Source organism: Mustela lutreola, chromosome 12 (assembly GCF_030435805.1).
Source record: "Mustela lutreola isolate mMusLut2 chromosome 12, mMusLut2.pri, whole genome shotgun sequence".
Taxonomy (NCBI): domain Eukaryota; kingdom Metazoa; phylum Chordata; class Mammalia; order Carnivora; family Mustelidae; genus Mustela; species Mustela lutreola.
Genome location: NC_081301.1, coordinates 27,233,871 through 27,247,882, shown reverse-complemented (window position 1 = coordinate 27,247,882; position 14,012 = coordinate 27,233,871).

Genomic DNA, 14,012 nt, shown 5'->3' with positions numbered 1-14,012 from the left:
CATCACAAAATGTTTTTTCATGAGTACCTTCCTGCTCTTTTGATAATTTCCAAAATTCTCAAATTGAAAGCATGACATTAGCAAGATGGCAAAATAGAAGGTCCCCAGGTCTAGTCTCCACACAAAAGCACTGATTTGGTAACCATCCATAGAGTCAAGTATCTTTGTGCAAGGTTCAGGGCCCAGTTAAGAGGATGCAACATATCAGTGGAGCCTAAGACTGAGGAAAAGTTGTTTGAGAAATAGGACAATACCCCAGTAGCAGCACCATCAACTGTGAGCCTGCAAGACCCAGAAGCAGCCCTATCCATCCATGGACTTAGCTCTAGTACTACATGTTCTTGGACTTGCCACCAGCCCTCCTCTTAAGCAGAGCTGGTGGGAACCACACCCAAATGGTGTCCACTAACAGTCCCATCCCATCTACAGTCTGACTGTGGACCTGGAAGCAGCCCCTTGTTTTACACCAGTCCCATCCACCCAGGGACCCAGTATGAGCTACACATGAACAAAATCCTACTAATAAATCCACCCACCACAAACCCAACCACAGACATAGAAGTAGCCCTGTGACCCAGTTCCAGCCTCACTTGACAGAGATCCCAGAGGTAGTCCTATCTTCTCCAGCAGGAGAAGGTCATTAACCTGCCAAAATCAGTCTGTAAAGACTGGAAGAAGTTAATGGTCCTTCAAATGCACAGTCACCTGCAAAAGGCTACAAGGATAATGAAAAATAAAACAAAAATGAAACTTCCAAAAAAGAAAAACCAAAGAGGGAAGGAGAAAACTTTTGGAGGTGATGGATAAGTTTATAGTATTAATAGTGATGATAGCTTTACAGGTGTATAGTTATCTCCAAACAGATCAAGTTTTACAAATTAAGTATCTAGAGTTTTTGGTATGTCAATCATACTTTAATAAAAGTAGTTAAAGACTCTTAAAATGACCTGCAAATTTGCCCAAGATCTAGATCCTTTATAATTCTTCAGCCTCATCTTTCACCCTGTTTATCTCTCCCCACTGTTGGGTACCCGGTGTTTCAGGTGGATTTCTTTTAATTCTTAGAGCTATCACTTCTTCTCTTTCCTCTCTCTTTCTCCCTCTCTCTCTCTTTCTCACACACACACACACACTCACACATGCATATTTCTATGTTGATGAAGCTCTTTTTATCTCAAAATCTAAGTGTTTAGACTCCAGTCAATGTGCTCTGCCATAATCCATGCTTGTTTGTTTGTTTTCTTGTTTGTTTTGATAAAGAAAATAATGATAATATAATCCCACTGCTAGAAAGACTCACATCTTGATTGGAGTCCAAGCTAGGAATCAGTTTCCAAATTCACACTGATATACTACTTACCATGTTACACAGTTTGGTACCCTCACTAAGAGAAAAAATTGGGATGACATAAGATACACTATCTTTGCAAAACTAGAAGTTAAAATCGTTTTACTACTCTTTCCAGTGGCAAAACAGTCCCAGGAGATTCAAGAAATTTATTTTTTTTAAAGATTTTTTATTTATTTATTTGACAGAGAGAGATCACAAGTAGGCAGAGAGGCAGGCAGAGAGAGGAGAGGAGGAAGCAGGCTCCCTGCTGAGCAGAGAGCCCGATGCAGGACTCGATCCCAGGACCCTGAGATCATGGCCTGAGCCGAAGGCAGTGGCTTAACCCACTGAGCCACCCAGGCGCCCAGATTCAAGAAATTTAAATTGTGACATACTGGTAGGAATTTTTGACTTGAGATTACAAATATTTCTGACAAATTTTTTAAAAGTTATGCTCTATATAAAGAAACCATCAAATGTCTTATGATTATGCAAATAAATAAGTAAATGGTGGCAAATACTCAAGTTTTGAAATTCTCTATTAATATGATTAGATAATTGGGTAACTCCTTAAGACATTTAAATGAAAATAAATAAGTGTATCATTGAGGAAGAAGGTAGTTTATGCTTCCTTTTTTGAGGTAACAAGGCAGCATTGTGTGTGACTAATAGAAGGTTCAAATATCTAAATGTATAAAGTAAATAAAATAAACAAAACAAAATACAGGATTTTTTTCACATCACCAAGAGATTATTCTTTATTAAACCAGTCTGAACGAGATTTCCTGAAATAGAAGTTTTTTTCCCAATAGTAAAAATGCATATCTTTTAAATTCACAGGAAATTTGTCAAGTTAAATGTGTGATGCAAAACAGACTCCAGTGGAGATAAGAGTGACATGAATTTTTTTAAAGTGTCATTATAAATGTCCTTAAACTTTCAGGAAAAAAAAGTTATCCTATTTAAAAAGAAAAACTTTTTAATATATTGTTTACAAGTCCAACGAGGGAATAATGAAAAATAAATTTTAATGGTCCCTTTGAAACGTAGTTTCCTATACTGAACAGTTAACAGTGTTTCATTGTTATTCCTGGGGGATAGGAAGAAAGGAGAGGGGAGCAAGTTAAAGCATCAGTGATTAACCAAACTTAAATTCTAAGTAATGAGGAGAAAGTTATAAATAAACTTCTGTCACATGATGTGTTTTATGCTGAAGTATTCCATCTGTTTTTAGCTACTTCTGAAGGAACTACTGGTTTCTGTGACACGTCATATTGAATAGACCACAGCAAAAGTATCTTCGTTATTCCTACAATACTTTTCTGTGGTCTCACATTCAATACCCACAAGGCAATGAAGATACTTTTGATTGCGCTATTCTTCTACATTCATGTAATAATCACCTATATATCTTGTAATGCTGTTCTTCAAACGAATAAATTATACAATTACTAACATTTCTCAGGACCTATTATAATACAGAACTGTAATGAGCACTAAGGATTTGAAGTTCAACCCAAAGAAGTTACACTACAACCTGAATGAAAGAAGCAACTCTTTTTCTGTGTTACTCACATTCTTACACAGATAAGGGATTTTAAAATGATTAAATTATGAGATATTATTGATTAGAGACTATCTAAATTAATAGTAATTACACCATAAGAGTGACTGAGTAGATTACAGGATATCAGGCACAATGTACATTATTGGTTTTTTAAAGAAAACATTAGGACTTCAGCCAAAATAATTACCATTACTGCAATTAGTGAGATAGAGCTATTGGATATAAATTTTATGCATCAAATCTAAAAGATTTAATTTTCAAAGGACTTTGAATGGTACAATAAACTGATACCTCAGTGTTCAGGGCAGTGGTGAAAGAGATTATTGAACCAGACCAACAAGACTATAGTTAAATGGCAAACAAAAAGAACATTCATCATATTACTCTTTGTTAAAAATGAAATTCTTGGGGTGCCTGAGTGGCTCAGTGGGTTAAACCTCTGCCTTCAACTTGGGTCATGACCCTGAGATCATGGGTCCTGGGAAAGAGCCCCACATCGGGCTCTCTGCTCAACAGGGAGCCTGGTTGCACCTCTCTCTCTGCCTGCCTCTCTGTCTACTTGTGATCTCTGTCAGATAAATAAATAAAAATCTTTTTAAAAAAATGAAATTCTGTCTTCATGGCAAATAGTCATTAATCAAAACAAAGGCCAGCTATAAAGAACTTCTCAAACTCAACACACAAAAAAAACAGATAATCATGTCCAAAAATGGGCAGAAGACATAGACACTTCTCCAATTAAGACATACAAATGGCTATCAGACACATGAAAAAATGTTCATCATCACTAGCCATCAGGGAGATTCAAATTAAAACCACATTGAGATATCATTTTTTTAACTTTTACCCTTTTCTTTTTTAATTTTTTTAACTAGTTTATCTAATATTCTAATATATATATTATTTTTTAATATTTTTTCTTTATTCATTTTCTTTTTTAATTGTTTCTTTTTTTTTCTGAACCTCTTTTTATCCCCTTTCTCTCCCACACGATTTGGGGTCTCTTCTGATTTCATTAAAGCATATTTTCCTGCGGTCTTTGCCACCCTTTTAGTATTTTACTAGCTCCTTCATATACTCTTATCTGGACAAAATGACAAGGCAGAAAAATTCACCACAAAAAAAAGAACAAGAAGCAATACCAAAGGCTAGGGACCTAATCAATACAGACATTGGTAATATGACAGATCTAGAGTTCAGAATGATGATTCTCAAGGTTCAAGCCGGGCTCGAAACAGGCATGGAAGATATTAGAGAAACCCTCTTGGGAGATATAAAAGCCCTCTCTGGATAAATAAAAGAAATAAATCTAACCAAGTTGAAATCAAACAAGCTTTAATGAGCTGCAATCAAAACTGGAGGCTCTCGCTGCTAGGATGAATGAGGCAGAAGAAAGAATTAATGATATAGAAGACCAAATGAGAGAGAATAAAGCAGCTGAGCAAAAGAGGGACAAACAGCTACTGGACCACTGGAACTAGAGAGATAAGTGACACCATAAGACGAAACAACATTAGAATAACTGGTATTCCAGAAGAAGAAGTAAGAGAGAGGGGAGCAGAAGGTATATTGGAGAGAAATATTAGAGAGAATTTCCCTAATATGGCAAATAGAACAAGCATCAAAATCCAGGAAGTGCAGAGAACCCCCCTCAAAATCAACAAGAATAGGTCCACACCCCGTCACCTAATAGTAAAATTTACAAGTCTTAGTGACAAAGAGAAAATCCTGAAAGCACCCCGGGAAAAGAAGTCTGTAACACACAATGGTAAAAATATTAGATTGGCAGCAGACTTATCCACAGAGACCTGGCAGGCCAGAAAGAACTGCCATGATATATTCAGAGCACTAAACAAGAAAAACATGTAGCCAAGAATACTATATCCAGCTAGGCTATCATTGAAAATAGAAGGAGAGATAAAAAGCTTCCAGGACAAACAAAAACTGAAAGAATTTGCAAACACCAAACCAGCTCTACAGGACATATTGAAAGGGGTCCTCTAAGCAAAGAGAAACCCTAAAAGTAGTATATCAGAAAAAAACAGAGACCATATACAGTAACAGCCACCTTACACACAATACAATGGCACTAAATTCATATCTCTCAATAGTTACCCTGAATGTAAATGGACTAAATGCCCCCAATCTAAAGACACAGGGTATCAGAATGGATAAAAAACAAAACCCATTAACATGCCGACAAGATACTCATTTTAGACCCAAACACCTCCAGATTTAAAGTGAGGGGGTGGGAAACAATTTACCATGCTAATGGACATCAGAAGAAAGCTGGGATGGCAATCCTTATATCAGATCAAACAGATTTTAAGCCAAAGACTATAATAAGAGATGAGGAAGGACACTATATCATACTCAAAGGGTCTGTCCAACAAGAAGACCTAACAGTTTTAAATATCTATGCCCCTAATGTGGGAGCAGCCAACTATATAAACCAATTAATAACAAAATCAAAGAAACACATCAACAATAATACAATAATAGTAGGGGACTTGAACACTCCCCTCACTGAAATGGACAGATCATCCAAGCAAAAGATCAACAAGGAAATAAAGGCCTTAAATGACACACTGGACCAGATGGACATCACAGATATATTCAGAACATTTCATCCCAAAGCAACAGAATACACATTCTTCTCTAGTGCACATGGAACATTCTCCAGAATAGATCACATCCTGGGTCATAAACCAGGTCTCAAACGGTATCAAAAGATTGGGATCATTCCCTGCATATTTTCAGACCACAATGCTCTGAAGCTAGAACTCAACCACAAGAGGAAATTTGAAAATAACCCAAATACATGGAGACTAAACAGCATCCTTCTAAAGAATGAATGGGTCAACCAGGAAATTAAAGAAAAATTGAAAAAATTCATGGAAACAAATGATAATGAAAACACAACAGTTCAAAATCTGTGGGACACAACAAAGGCAGTCCTGATAGGAAAATAGATAGCAGTACAAGCCTTTCTCAAGAAACAAGAAAGGTCTCACGTACACAACCTAAACCTACACTTAAAGGAGGTGGAGAAAGAACAAGAAAGAACCCCTAAGCCCAGTAGGAGAAGAGAAAGCATAAAGATCAGACCAGAAATCAATGAAATAGAAACCAAAAAAACAATAGAACAAACCAATGAAACTAGGAGCTGGTTCTTTGAAAGAATTAATAAGACTTATAAACCCCTGGCCAGACTTATCAAAAAGAAAAGAGAAAGGACCCAAATAAATAAAATTATGAATGAAAGAGGAGAGATCACAACCAACACCAAAGAAATACAGACAATTATAAGAACATACTATGAGCAACTCTACGCCAACCAATTTGACAATCTGGAAGAAATGGATGCATTCCTAGAGACATATAAACTACCACAACTGAACCAGGAAGAAACAAAAAACCTGAACAGACCCATAACCAGTAAGGAGATTGAAACAGTCATCAAAAATCTCCAAACAAACAGAAGTCCAGGGCCAGACAGCTTCCCAGGGGAATTCTGCCAAACATTTAAAGAACTAATTCCTATTCTCCTGAAACTGTTTCAAAGAATAGAAATGGAAGGAAAACTTCCAAACTCATTTTATGAGGCCAGCATCACCTTGATCTGAAAACCAGACAAGGATCCCATCAAAAAAGAGAACTACAGACCGATATCCATGATGAACACAGATGTGAAAATTCTCACCAAAATACTAGCCAATAGGATTCAAAAGTACATTAAAAGGATTATACACCACGACCAAGTGGGATTTATTCCAGGGCTGCAAGGTGGTTCAACATCCGCAAATCAATCAATGTGATACAACACATTAATAAAAGAAAGAACAAGAACCATATGATATTCTCAATAGATGCTGAAAAAGCATTTGACAAAGTACAGCATCCCTTCCTGATCAAAACTCTTCAAAGTGCAGGGGTAGAGGGCCCATACCTCAATATTATCAAAGCCATCTATGAAAAACCCACCACAAATATCATTCTCAATGGAGAAAAACTGAAAGCTTTTCTGCTAAGGTCAGGAACACGGCAAGGATGTCCATTATCACCACTGCTATTCAACATAGTACTAGAAGTCCTAGCCTCAGCAATCAGACAACAAAAGGAAATTAAAGGCATCCAAATCGGCAAAGAAGAAGTCAAATTATCACTCTTCACAGATGATATGATACTATATGTGGAAAACCCAAAAGACTCCACTCCAAAACTGCTAGAACTTGTACAGGAATTCAGTAAAGTGTCAGGATATAAAATCAATGCACAGAAATCAGTTGCATTTCTCTACACCAACAACAAGACAGAAAAAAGAGAAATTAAGGAGTCAATCCCATTTACAATTTCACCCAAAACTATAAGATACCTAGGAATAAACCTAACCAAAGAGGCTAAGAATCTATACGCAGAAAACTATAAAGTACGCATGAAAGAAATTGAGGAAGACACAAAGAAATGGAAAAATGTTCCATGCTCCTGGATTGGAAGAACAAATATTGTGAAAATGTCTATGCTACCTAAAGCAATCTACACATTTAATGCAATTCCTATCAAAGTACCATCCATCTTTTTCAAAGAAATGGAACAAATAATGCTAAAATTTATATGGAACCAGAAAAGACCTCGAATAGCCAAAGGGATATTGAAAAAGAAAGCCAACGTTGGTGGCATCACAATTCCGGACTTCAGGCTCTATTACAAAGCTGTCATCATCAAGACAGCATGGTACTGGCACAAAAACATACACATAGATCAATGGAACAGAATAGAGAGCCCAGAAATAGACCCTCAACTCTATGGTCAACTAATCTTCGACAAAGCAGGAAAGAATGTCCAATGGAAGAAAGACAGCCACTTCAACAAATGGTATTGGGAAAAACTGGACAGCCACATGCAAAAAATGATATTGGAGCATTTCCCTACACCACACACAAAAATAGATGCAAAATGGATGAAGGACCTCAATGTGAGAAAGGAATCCATCAAAATCCTTGAGGAGAACACAGGCAGCAACCTCTTGGACCTCAGCCACAGCAACATTTTCCCAGGAACATCTCCGAAGGCAAGAAAAGCAAGGGCAAAAATGAACTATTGGGATTTTATCAAGATCAAAAGCTTTTGCACAGCAAAGGAAACAGTTGACAAAATCAAAAGACAACTGACAGAATGGGAGAAGATATTTATTTGCAAACGACATATCAGATAAAGGGCTAGTGTCCAAAATCTATAAAAACTTAGCAAACTCAACACCCAAAGAACAAATAATCCAATCAAGAAATGGGCAGAATGCATGAACAGACATTTCTGCAAAAAAGACATCCAGATGGCCAAGAGACACATGAAAAAGTGTCTGACATCACTCAGCATCAGGGAAATACAAATCAAAACCACAATGAGATACCACCTCACACCAGTCAGAATGGCTAAAATCAACAAGGCAGGAAATGACAGATGCTGGCAAGGATGCAGAGAAAGGGGAACCCTCCGATACTGTTGGTGGGAATGCAAGCTGGTGCAACCACGCTGGAAAACAGCATGGAGGTTCCTCAAAATGTTGAAAATAGAACAACCCTATGACCCAGCAATTGCACTACTGGGTATTTCCCCTAAAGATACAAACGTAGTGATCCGAAGGGGCACGTGCACCCAAATGTTTAGAGCAGCAAAGTCTACAATAGCCAAACTATGGAAAGAACCTAGATGTCCATCAACAGATGAGTGGATAAAGAAGATGTGGTATATATACACAATGGAATACTAGCAGCCATCAAAAGAAATGAAATCTTGCCATTTGTGACAACATGGATGGAACTAGAGGGTATCATGCTTAGCAAAATAAGTCAATCAGAGAAAGAAAACTATCATATGATCTTCCTGATATGAGGATGTGGAGAAGCAACATGGGGGGGGGGGGTTAAGGGGGTAGGAGAAGAATAAATGAAACAAGATGGGATTGGGAGGGAGACAAACCATAAGTGACTCTTAATCTCACAAAACAAACTGAGGGTTGCTGGGGGGAGGGGGCTGGCAGGGTGAGTGGTTATGGACATTGGAGAGGGTATGTGCTATGGTGAGTGCTGTGAAGTGTGTAAACCTGGAGATTCACAGACCTGTACCCCTCGGGATGAAAATACATTATATGTTTATTTTAAAAATTAATTAATTAATTAATTAAAGAAAAAAAGAAAGAAAGGATGAATATCCAACTTTTGTAGCAACATGACAGGACTGGAAGAGATTATGCTGAGTGAAATAAGTCAAGCAGAGAGAGTCAATTATCATATGGTTTCACTTATTTGTGGAACATAAGAAACAACACAGAGGACATGGGGAAATGGAGAAGAGAAGGGAGTTGAGGGAAATTGGAGGGGAAGATGAACCATGAGAGACTATGGACTCTGAAAAACAACCTGAGGGTTTTGAATGGGCAGGGGGTGGGAGGGTGGGTGAGCCTGGTGGTGGGTATTATGGAGGGCACATATTGCATGGAGCACTGGGTGTGGTGCATGAACAATGAGTTCTGTTACACTGAAAAAAAATTAAATTTATAAAAAAGAAATTAAAGTATACACAAATTTAGGGAAAAAAGGCCAGTGTATTAGCTGAGATTTAAATTCAGGAACATGAAGCAAAAGCAAATTATAGAAGAGAAGAGAGATAAGCAACAAAATAATTATGTAAAAGAAGACAAAATTTTAAGAAGTTCTTATACTCTGGGTTTTCTAGCATCAGGTTAAGGTAGGGAATTTGACCTTCTTGTCTTACTAGTTACATTAAGTACAGTGATGAAATAAATCTTAATAAATTCTAAGTATAATGATATAAGAATATAGTATGTGTAGAATTACATTATCTTTCAATAAGTATATAACTTGTTAATATTTTCTCTTAATATCAACTCCATGTTGAAAACATAAAATACAGAATTTTCTTTCACTTGCCTTTTACAAAATAAAGAACATACAGAATTTTCTTTCACTGTCCTTTTACAAAATAAAGAGCATAAAGTCTAGCAAAACCTTAGACTATGGTTCTTTGTATAGTTGTGACAGACCTCTTCCTGCTTTTTCTTTTGTGTGTACCATACAACATAGTATATTTATACCTTATTTTATGACGTGGCAGAACACTACCACCTCACATTTTAAAACATAAAGACTCTCATCAATATCAAATAAATGAGCATTAATATTTATAATAAAGCAAAATATGTTAGCAAAGATAATGCCAGTAATAAAACATGTAAGTGGGTCTAAAAAGAAGTTGTAATATTTTACACAAGGAACATTTACTATCATTTCTAAAATAGGAAGCACAGTCTGCTTTTAGTAACAAGCAGTCCTATTATATTTTAAGAGTACTTTGTTATACGTGTCAATGAATAAAACAGAAATGGCATCAAGAATATAGAATTCAGATTATAATGGAATCATATTTTCAAATTTCTGAGGCAAAATGACTGTAAACTATAAAGTAGGTAAATTATCTTTTAGGGCTAAAGACAAACAACTTTCTAGACAAAGATTAAGAGAATTTTTTTTATCATTCACAGAAGTTATTGAATGAACTATTTTTTAAAAGATTTGTTTATTTGAGAAAGAGAGAGAACATGCATCCATCACAATAGCTATAATTACGCTAAACATACCAGTTAGAAAACAAAGATTCTCAGATTGGATTCTCATTAATCACACTGTATTTTATTTATAAGGAAAACATATAAAACTTGACAAGAGGTTAAAAGCAACAGAGTGGAAAAAGTCATGCCAGACAAACAACAACCAAAAAAAGCTATTGACTTAGAGTAGACAAAATAGGCCTTGAAGCAAAAATCATAATAGCAGAAAGACCAGAAAAAATAATCTTCAACCTAGTCATACAACCTAGTTACACACACAGCTTCAAAATAAAGAAAGAAAAATCTCCGGAACTAAAGACACAAATTTTGTGAAGACAGTAAGTAAAAGTAAGTTGTTTTAATACACACCTCTCTCAAATGGACAGGTAAAAAAATGTGAACACAGAAGGTATGAATTCTATAGTTATTAATATTAATTAATATATATATGAAGATATATATTCTAATGTATAAATTAGATAATATGTTGAGGTCTATACAATTTTATATTCAAACACTAGAGAACACATATTGGTAATACAAAGCAACTATTAATAAGTATTTAAAAATTTAAAACACTCAGGAAACAAACAGGGTTGCTGGGAGGGGAGGGATAGGGTGGCTGGGTGATGGGCACTGGGGAGGGTGTGTGCTGTGGTGAGTTGCTGTGAAATGTGTAAGACTGACGACTCACAGACCTGTACCCTTGAAACAAATAACACATTATATGTTAATAAACAAAATTAAAAACACTCAACCACAATTTCTAGTTACAACACAATAGGGTTAGTTACCAGTAACAAAAAAAAAAAAAAAAAAAAAAAAAAAAAAAAAAAAAAAAACCCTCCAAATATTTTACATTAAGAAATTTTGAAAAGTGCTTCTATACAATTCATTGACTGAAAAAGAAATCATGATGGAAATAACAGATTATTTAGAACGTGGCAATAAAATTACCATCAAAACCAGTTAATGTAATTTAACTCTAGAAGGAAATATATAGGGATAAATAGATATTTCAATCTTCAGTATAAGCATCAAAATAAAGATTGAAAATTAATGCACTAAGCATTCAGTTCAAACATTACAAAAATAATGAAGAGCAGAAAAAAATAATAAACACAAGGAAGTATTGAAATAGTTGTTTAGAAAGATGCCAGTACAAAATAGTTTCCCTAGAAAATTCTAATAAATTTTTGAATGCAGAAAAACTATCTGTTTGTTTCAGAAAATTGGCTCATTTGGCTGAGCTGGGTAAGCCTGTGCCTTCCGCTCCACTCATGATGTCAGGGTCCTGGGATCCAGCCCCACCTAGCCTGGCTCCCTGTTGGGCAGGGAGTCTGCTTTTCCCCTCTCCCTCTGCCTACCAATCTCCCTACTCACGCTCTCTTTCTCTCTCTCTCTCTCTCGGATAAATAAAATCCTTTAAAAAAAGGAAAATAAGGGGGATGCCTGGGTGGCTCAGTTGGTTAAGCAGCTGCCTTCGGCTCGGGTCATGATCCCAGGGTCCTGGGATCGAGTCCCACATCCGGCTCCTTGCTCCGCAGGGAGCCTGCTTCTCCCTCTGCCTCTGTCTGCCTCTCTGTCTGCCTGTCCTTGTTCACTCTCTCTCCATCTCTGGCAGATAAATAAAAATCTTAAAAAAAAAAAAAAAATAGGGCGCCTGGGTGGCTCAGTGGGTTAACCCGCTGCCTTCGGCTCAGGTCATGATCTCAGAGTCCTGGGATCAAGTCCCGCATCCGGCTCTCTGCTCAGCAGGAGCCTGCTTCCTCCTCTCTCTCTCTCTGCCTGCCTCTCTGCCTACTTCTGATCTCTCTCTGTAAAATAAATAAATAAAATCTTAAAAAAAAAAAAAAGACCAAAAAAAAAAAAAAAAAAGGAAAGTAAGGGACACCTGGGTGGCTCAGTTGGTTAAGCAGCTGCCTTCTGCTCAGGTCATGATCCCAGCGTCTTCGGATTGAGTCCCACATCAGGCTCCTTGCTCAGCAGAAAGCCTGCTTCTCCCTCTGCCTTTGCCTGCCATTCTGTCTGCCTGTGCTCGCTCTCTTTCCCTCTCTCTCTCTGACAAATAAATAAAATCTTTTTTTTTTAAAAAAAGGAAAATAAAAAAAGAACTTCTCAAACTAATATTTTGAGCCTAGTATAAAGTGAAACAAAAACTGCACAAGAACAATAAAAGAAAGGAAAATATATGTCACTCTACTACAAACACAGATATAAAAATCCTAAATAACATATTAACAACACAATCTAGTAATGTATAAAAGAGTTAAAAATCCTAAAATATATAATAACAACATAATCCAGCAATGTATAAAATAATAATGTCTAATGTCCAGGTAAGATTTCTCTCAGGGATCCAAGGAAGTTTGAACACAATAAAGCAGGGTAATGTAACTCACAATATCAATTAAAGGGGGAAAATGTCCATTTCAGGAAATGCAGAAAAAGCATTTGATAAATTCATTACGCATTTATAAATTTTTGAAAAAAATTCTTAGCAAATTAGAACAGAAGGGAACTTCTTCAGCCTGATCAATGATACCTATCAAAAACTCACAGCAAATATCAGTTAATATGGAAAAATTAAATATATTACTTTTAATGTTCAAAATGAGATTCTTTTTTTAATTAAATTTTTTATAAACATATAATGTATTTTTATCCCCAGGGGTACAGGTCTGTGAATCTCCAGGTTTACACACTTCACAGCACTCACCATAGCACATACCCTCCCCAATATCCATAACCCCACCACCCTTTCTCGACCCCCCTCCCCCCAGCAACCTTCAGTTTGTTTTTTTTGTTTTTTTTTTTAATATAATTTTTTATTTTTTATAAACATATATTTTTATCCCCCGGGGTACAGGTCTGTGAATCACCAGGTTTACACACTTCACAGCACTCACCAAAGCACATACCCTCCCCAATGTCCATAATACCACCCCCTTCTCCCAAACCCCCTCCCCCCAGCAACCCTCAGTTTGTTTTGTGAGATTAAGAGTCACTTATGGTTTGTCTCCCTCCTGATCCCATCTTGGTTCATTTATTCTTTTCCTAACCCCCACACCCTCCATGTTGCATCTTCATATCCTTTCCTCTTATTAGGGAGATCATATGATAGTTGTCTTTCTCCCAAAGTAAGATCTTTAAATGCCTTTTTTTGCCTCTTCTATAAACTTTGGACTAGAGTTCAATTTTAAAAAGAGTAAGAAATAGGGGGTGTGGGAGGTTGGGTGAGCCTGGTGGTGGGTATTATGGAGGGCACATATTGCATGGAACACTGGGTGTGATACATAAACAATGAATTCTGGTACACTGAAAAGAAATGTTAAAAATTTTAAAAATTTTTAAAAGGAATAAGAAATAGAATATATAAGGCTTACAAAGGAAGAAATCAAGTTTCCACTTTCCCAGACATGTAATTATCTAACAGAAAATGAAGATAAGTTATAAACAAATTATTTGAATTAATAATGGTTGCTGAG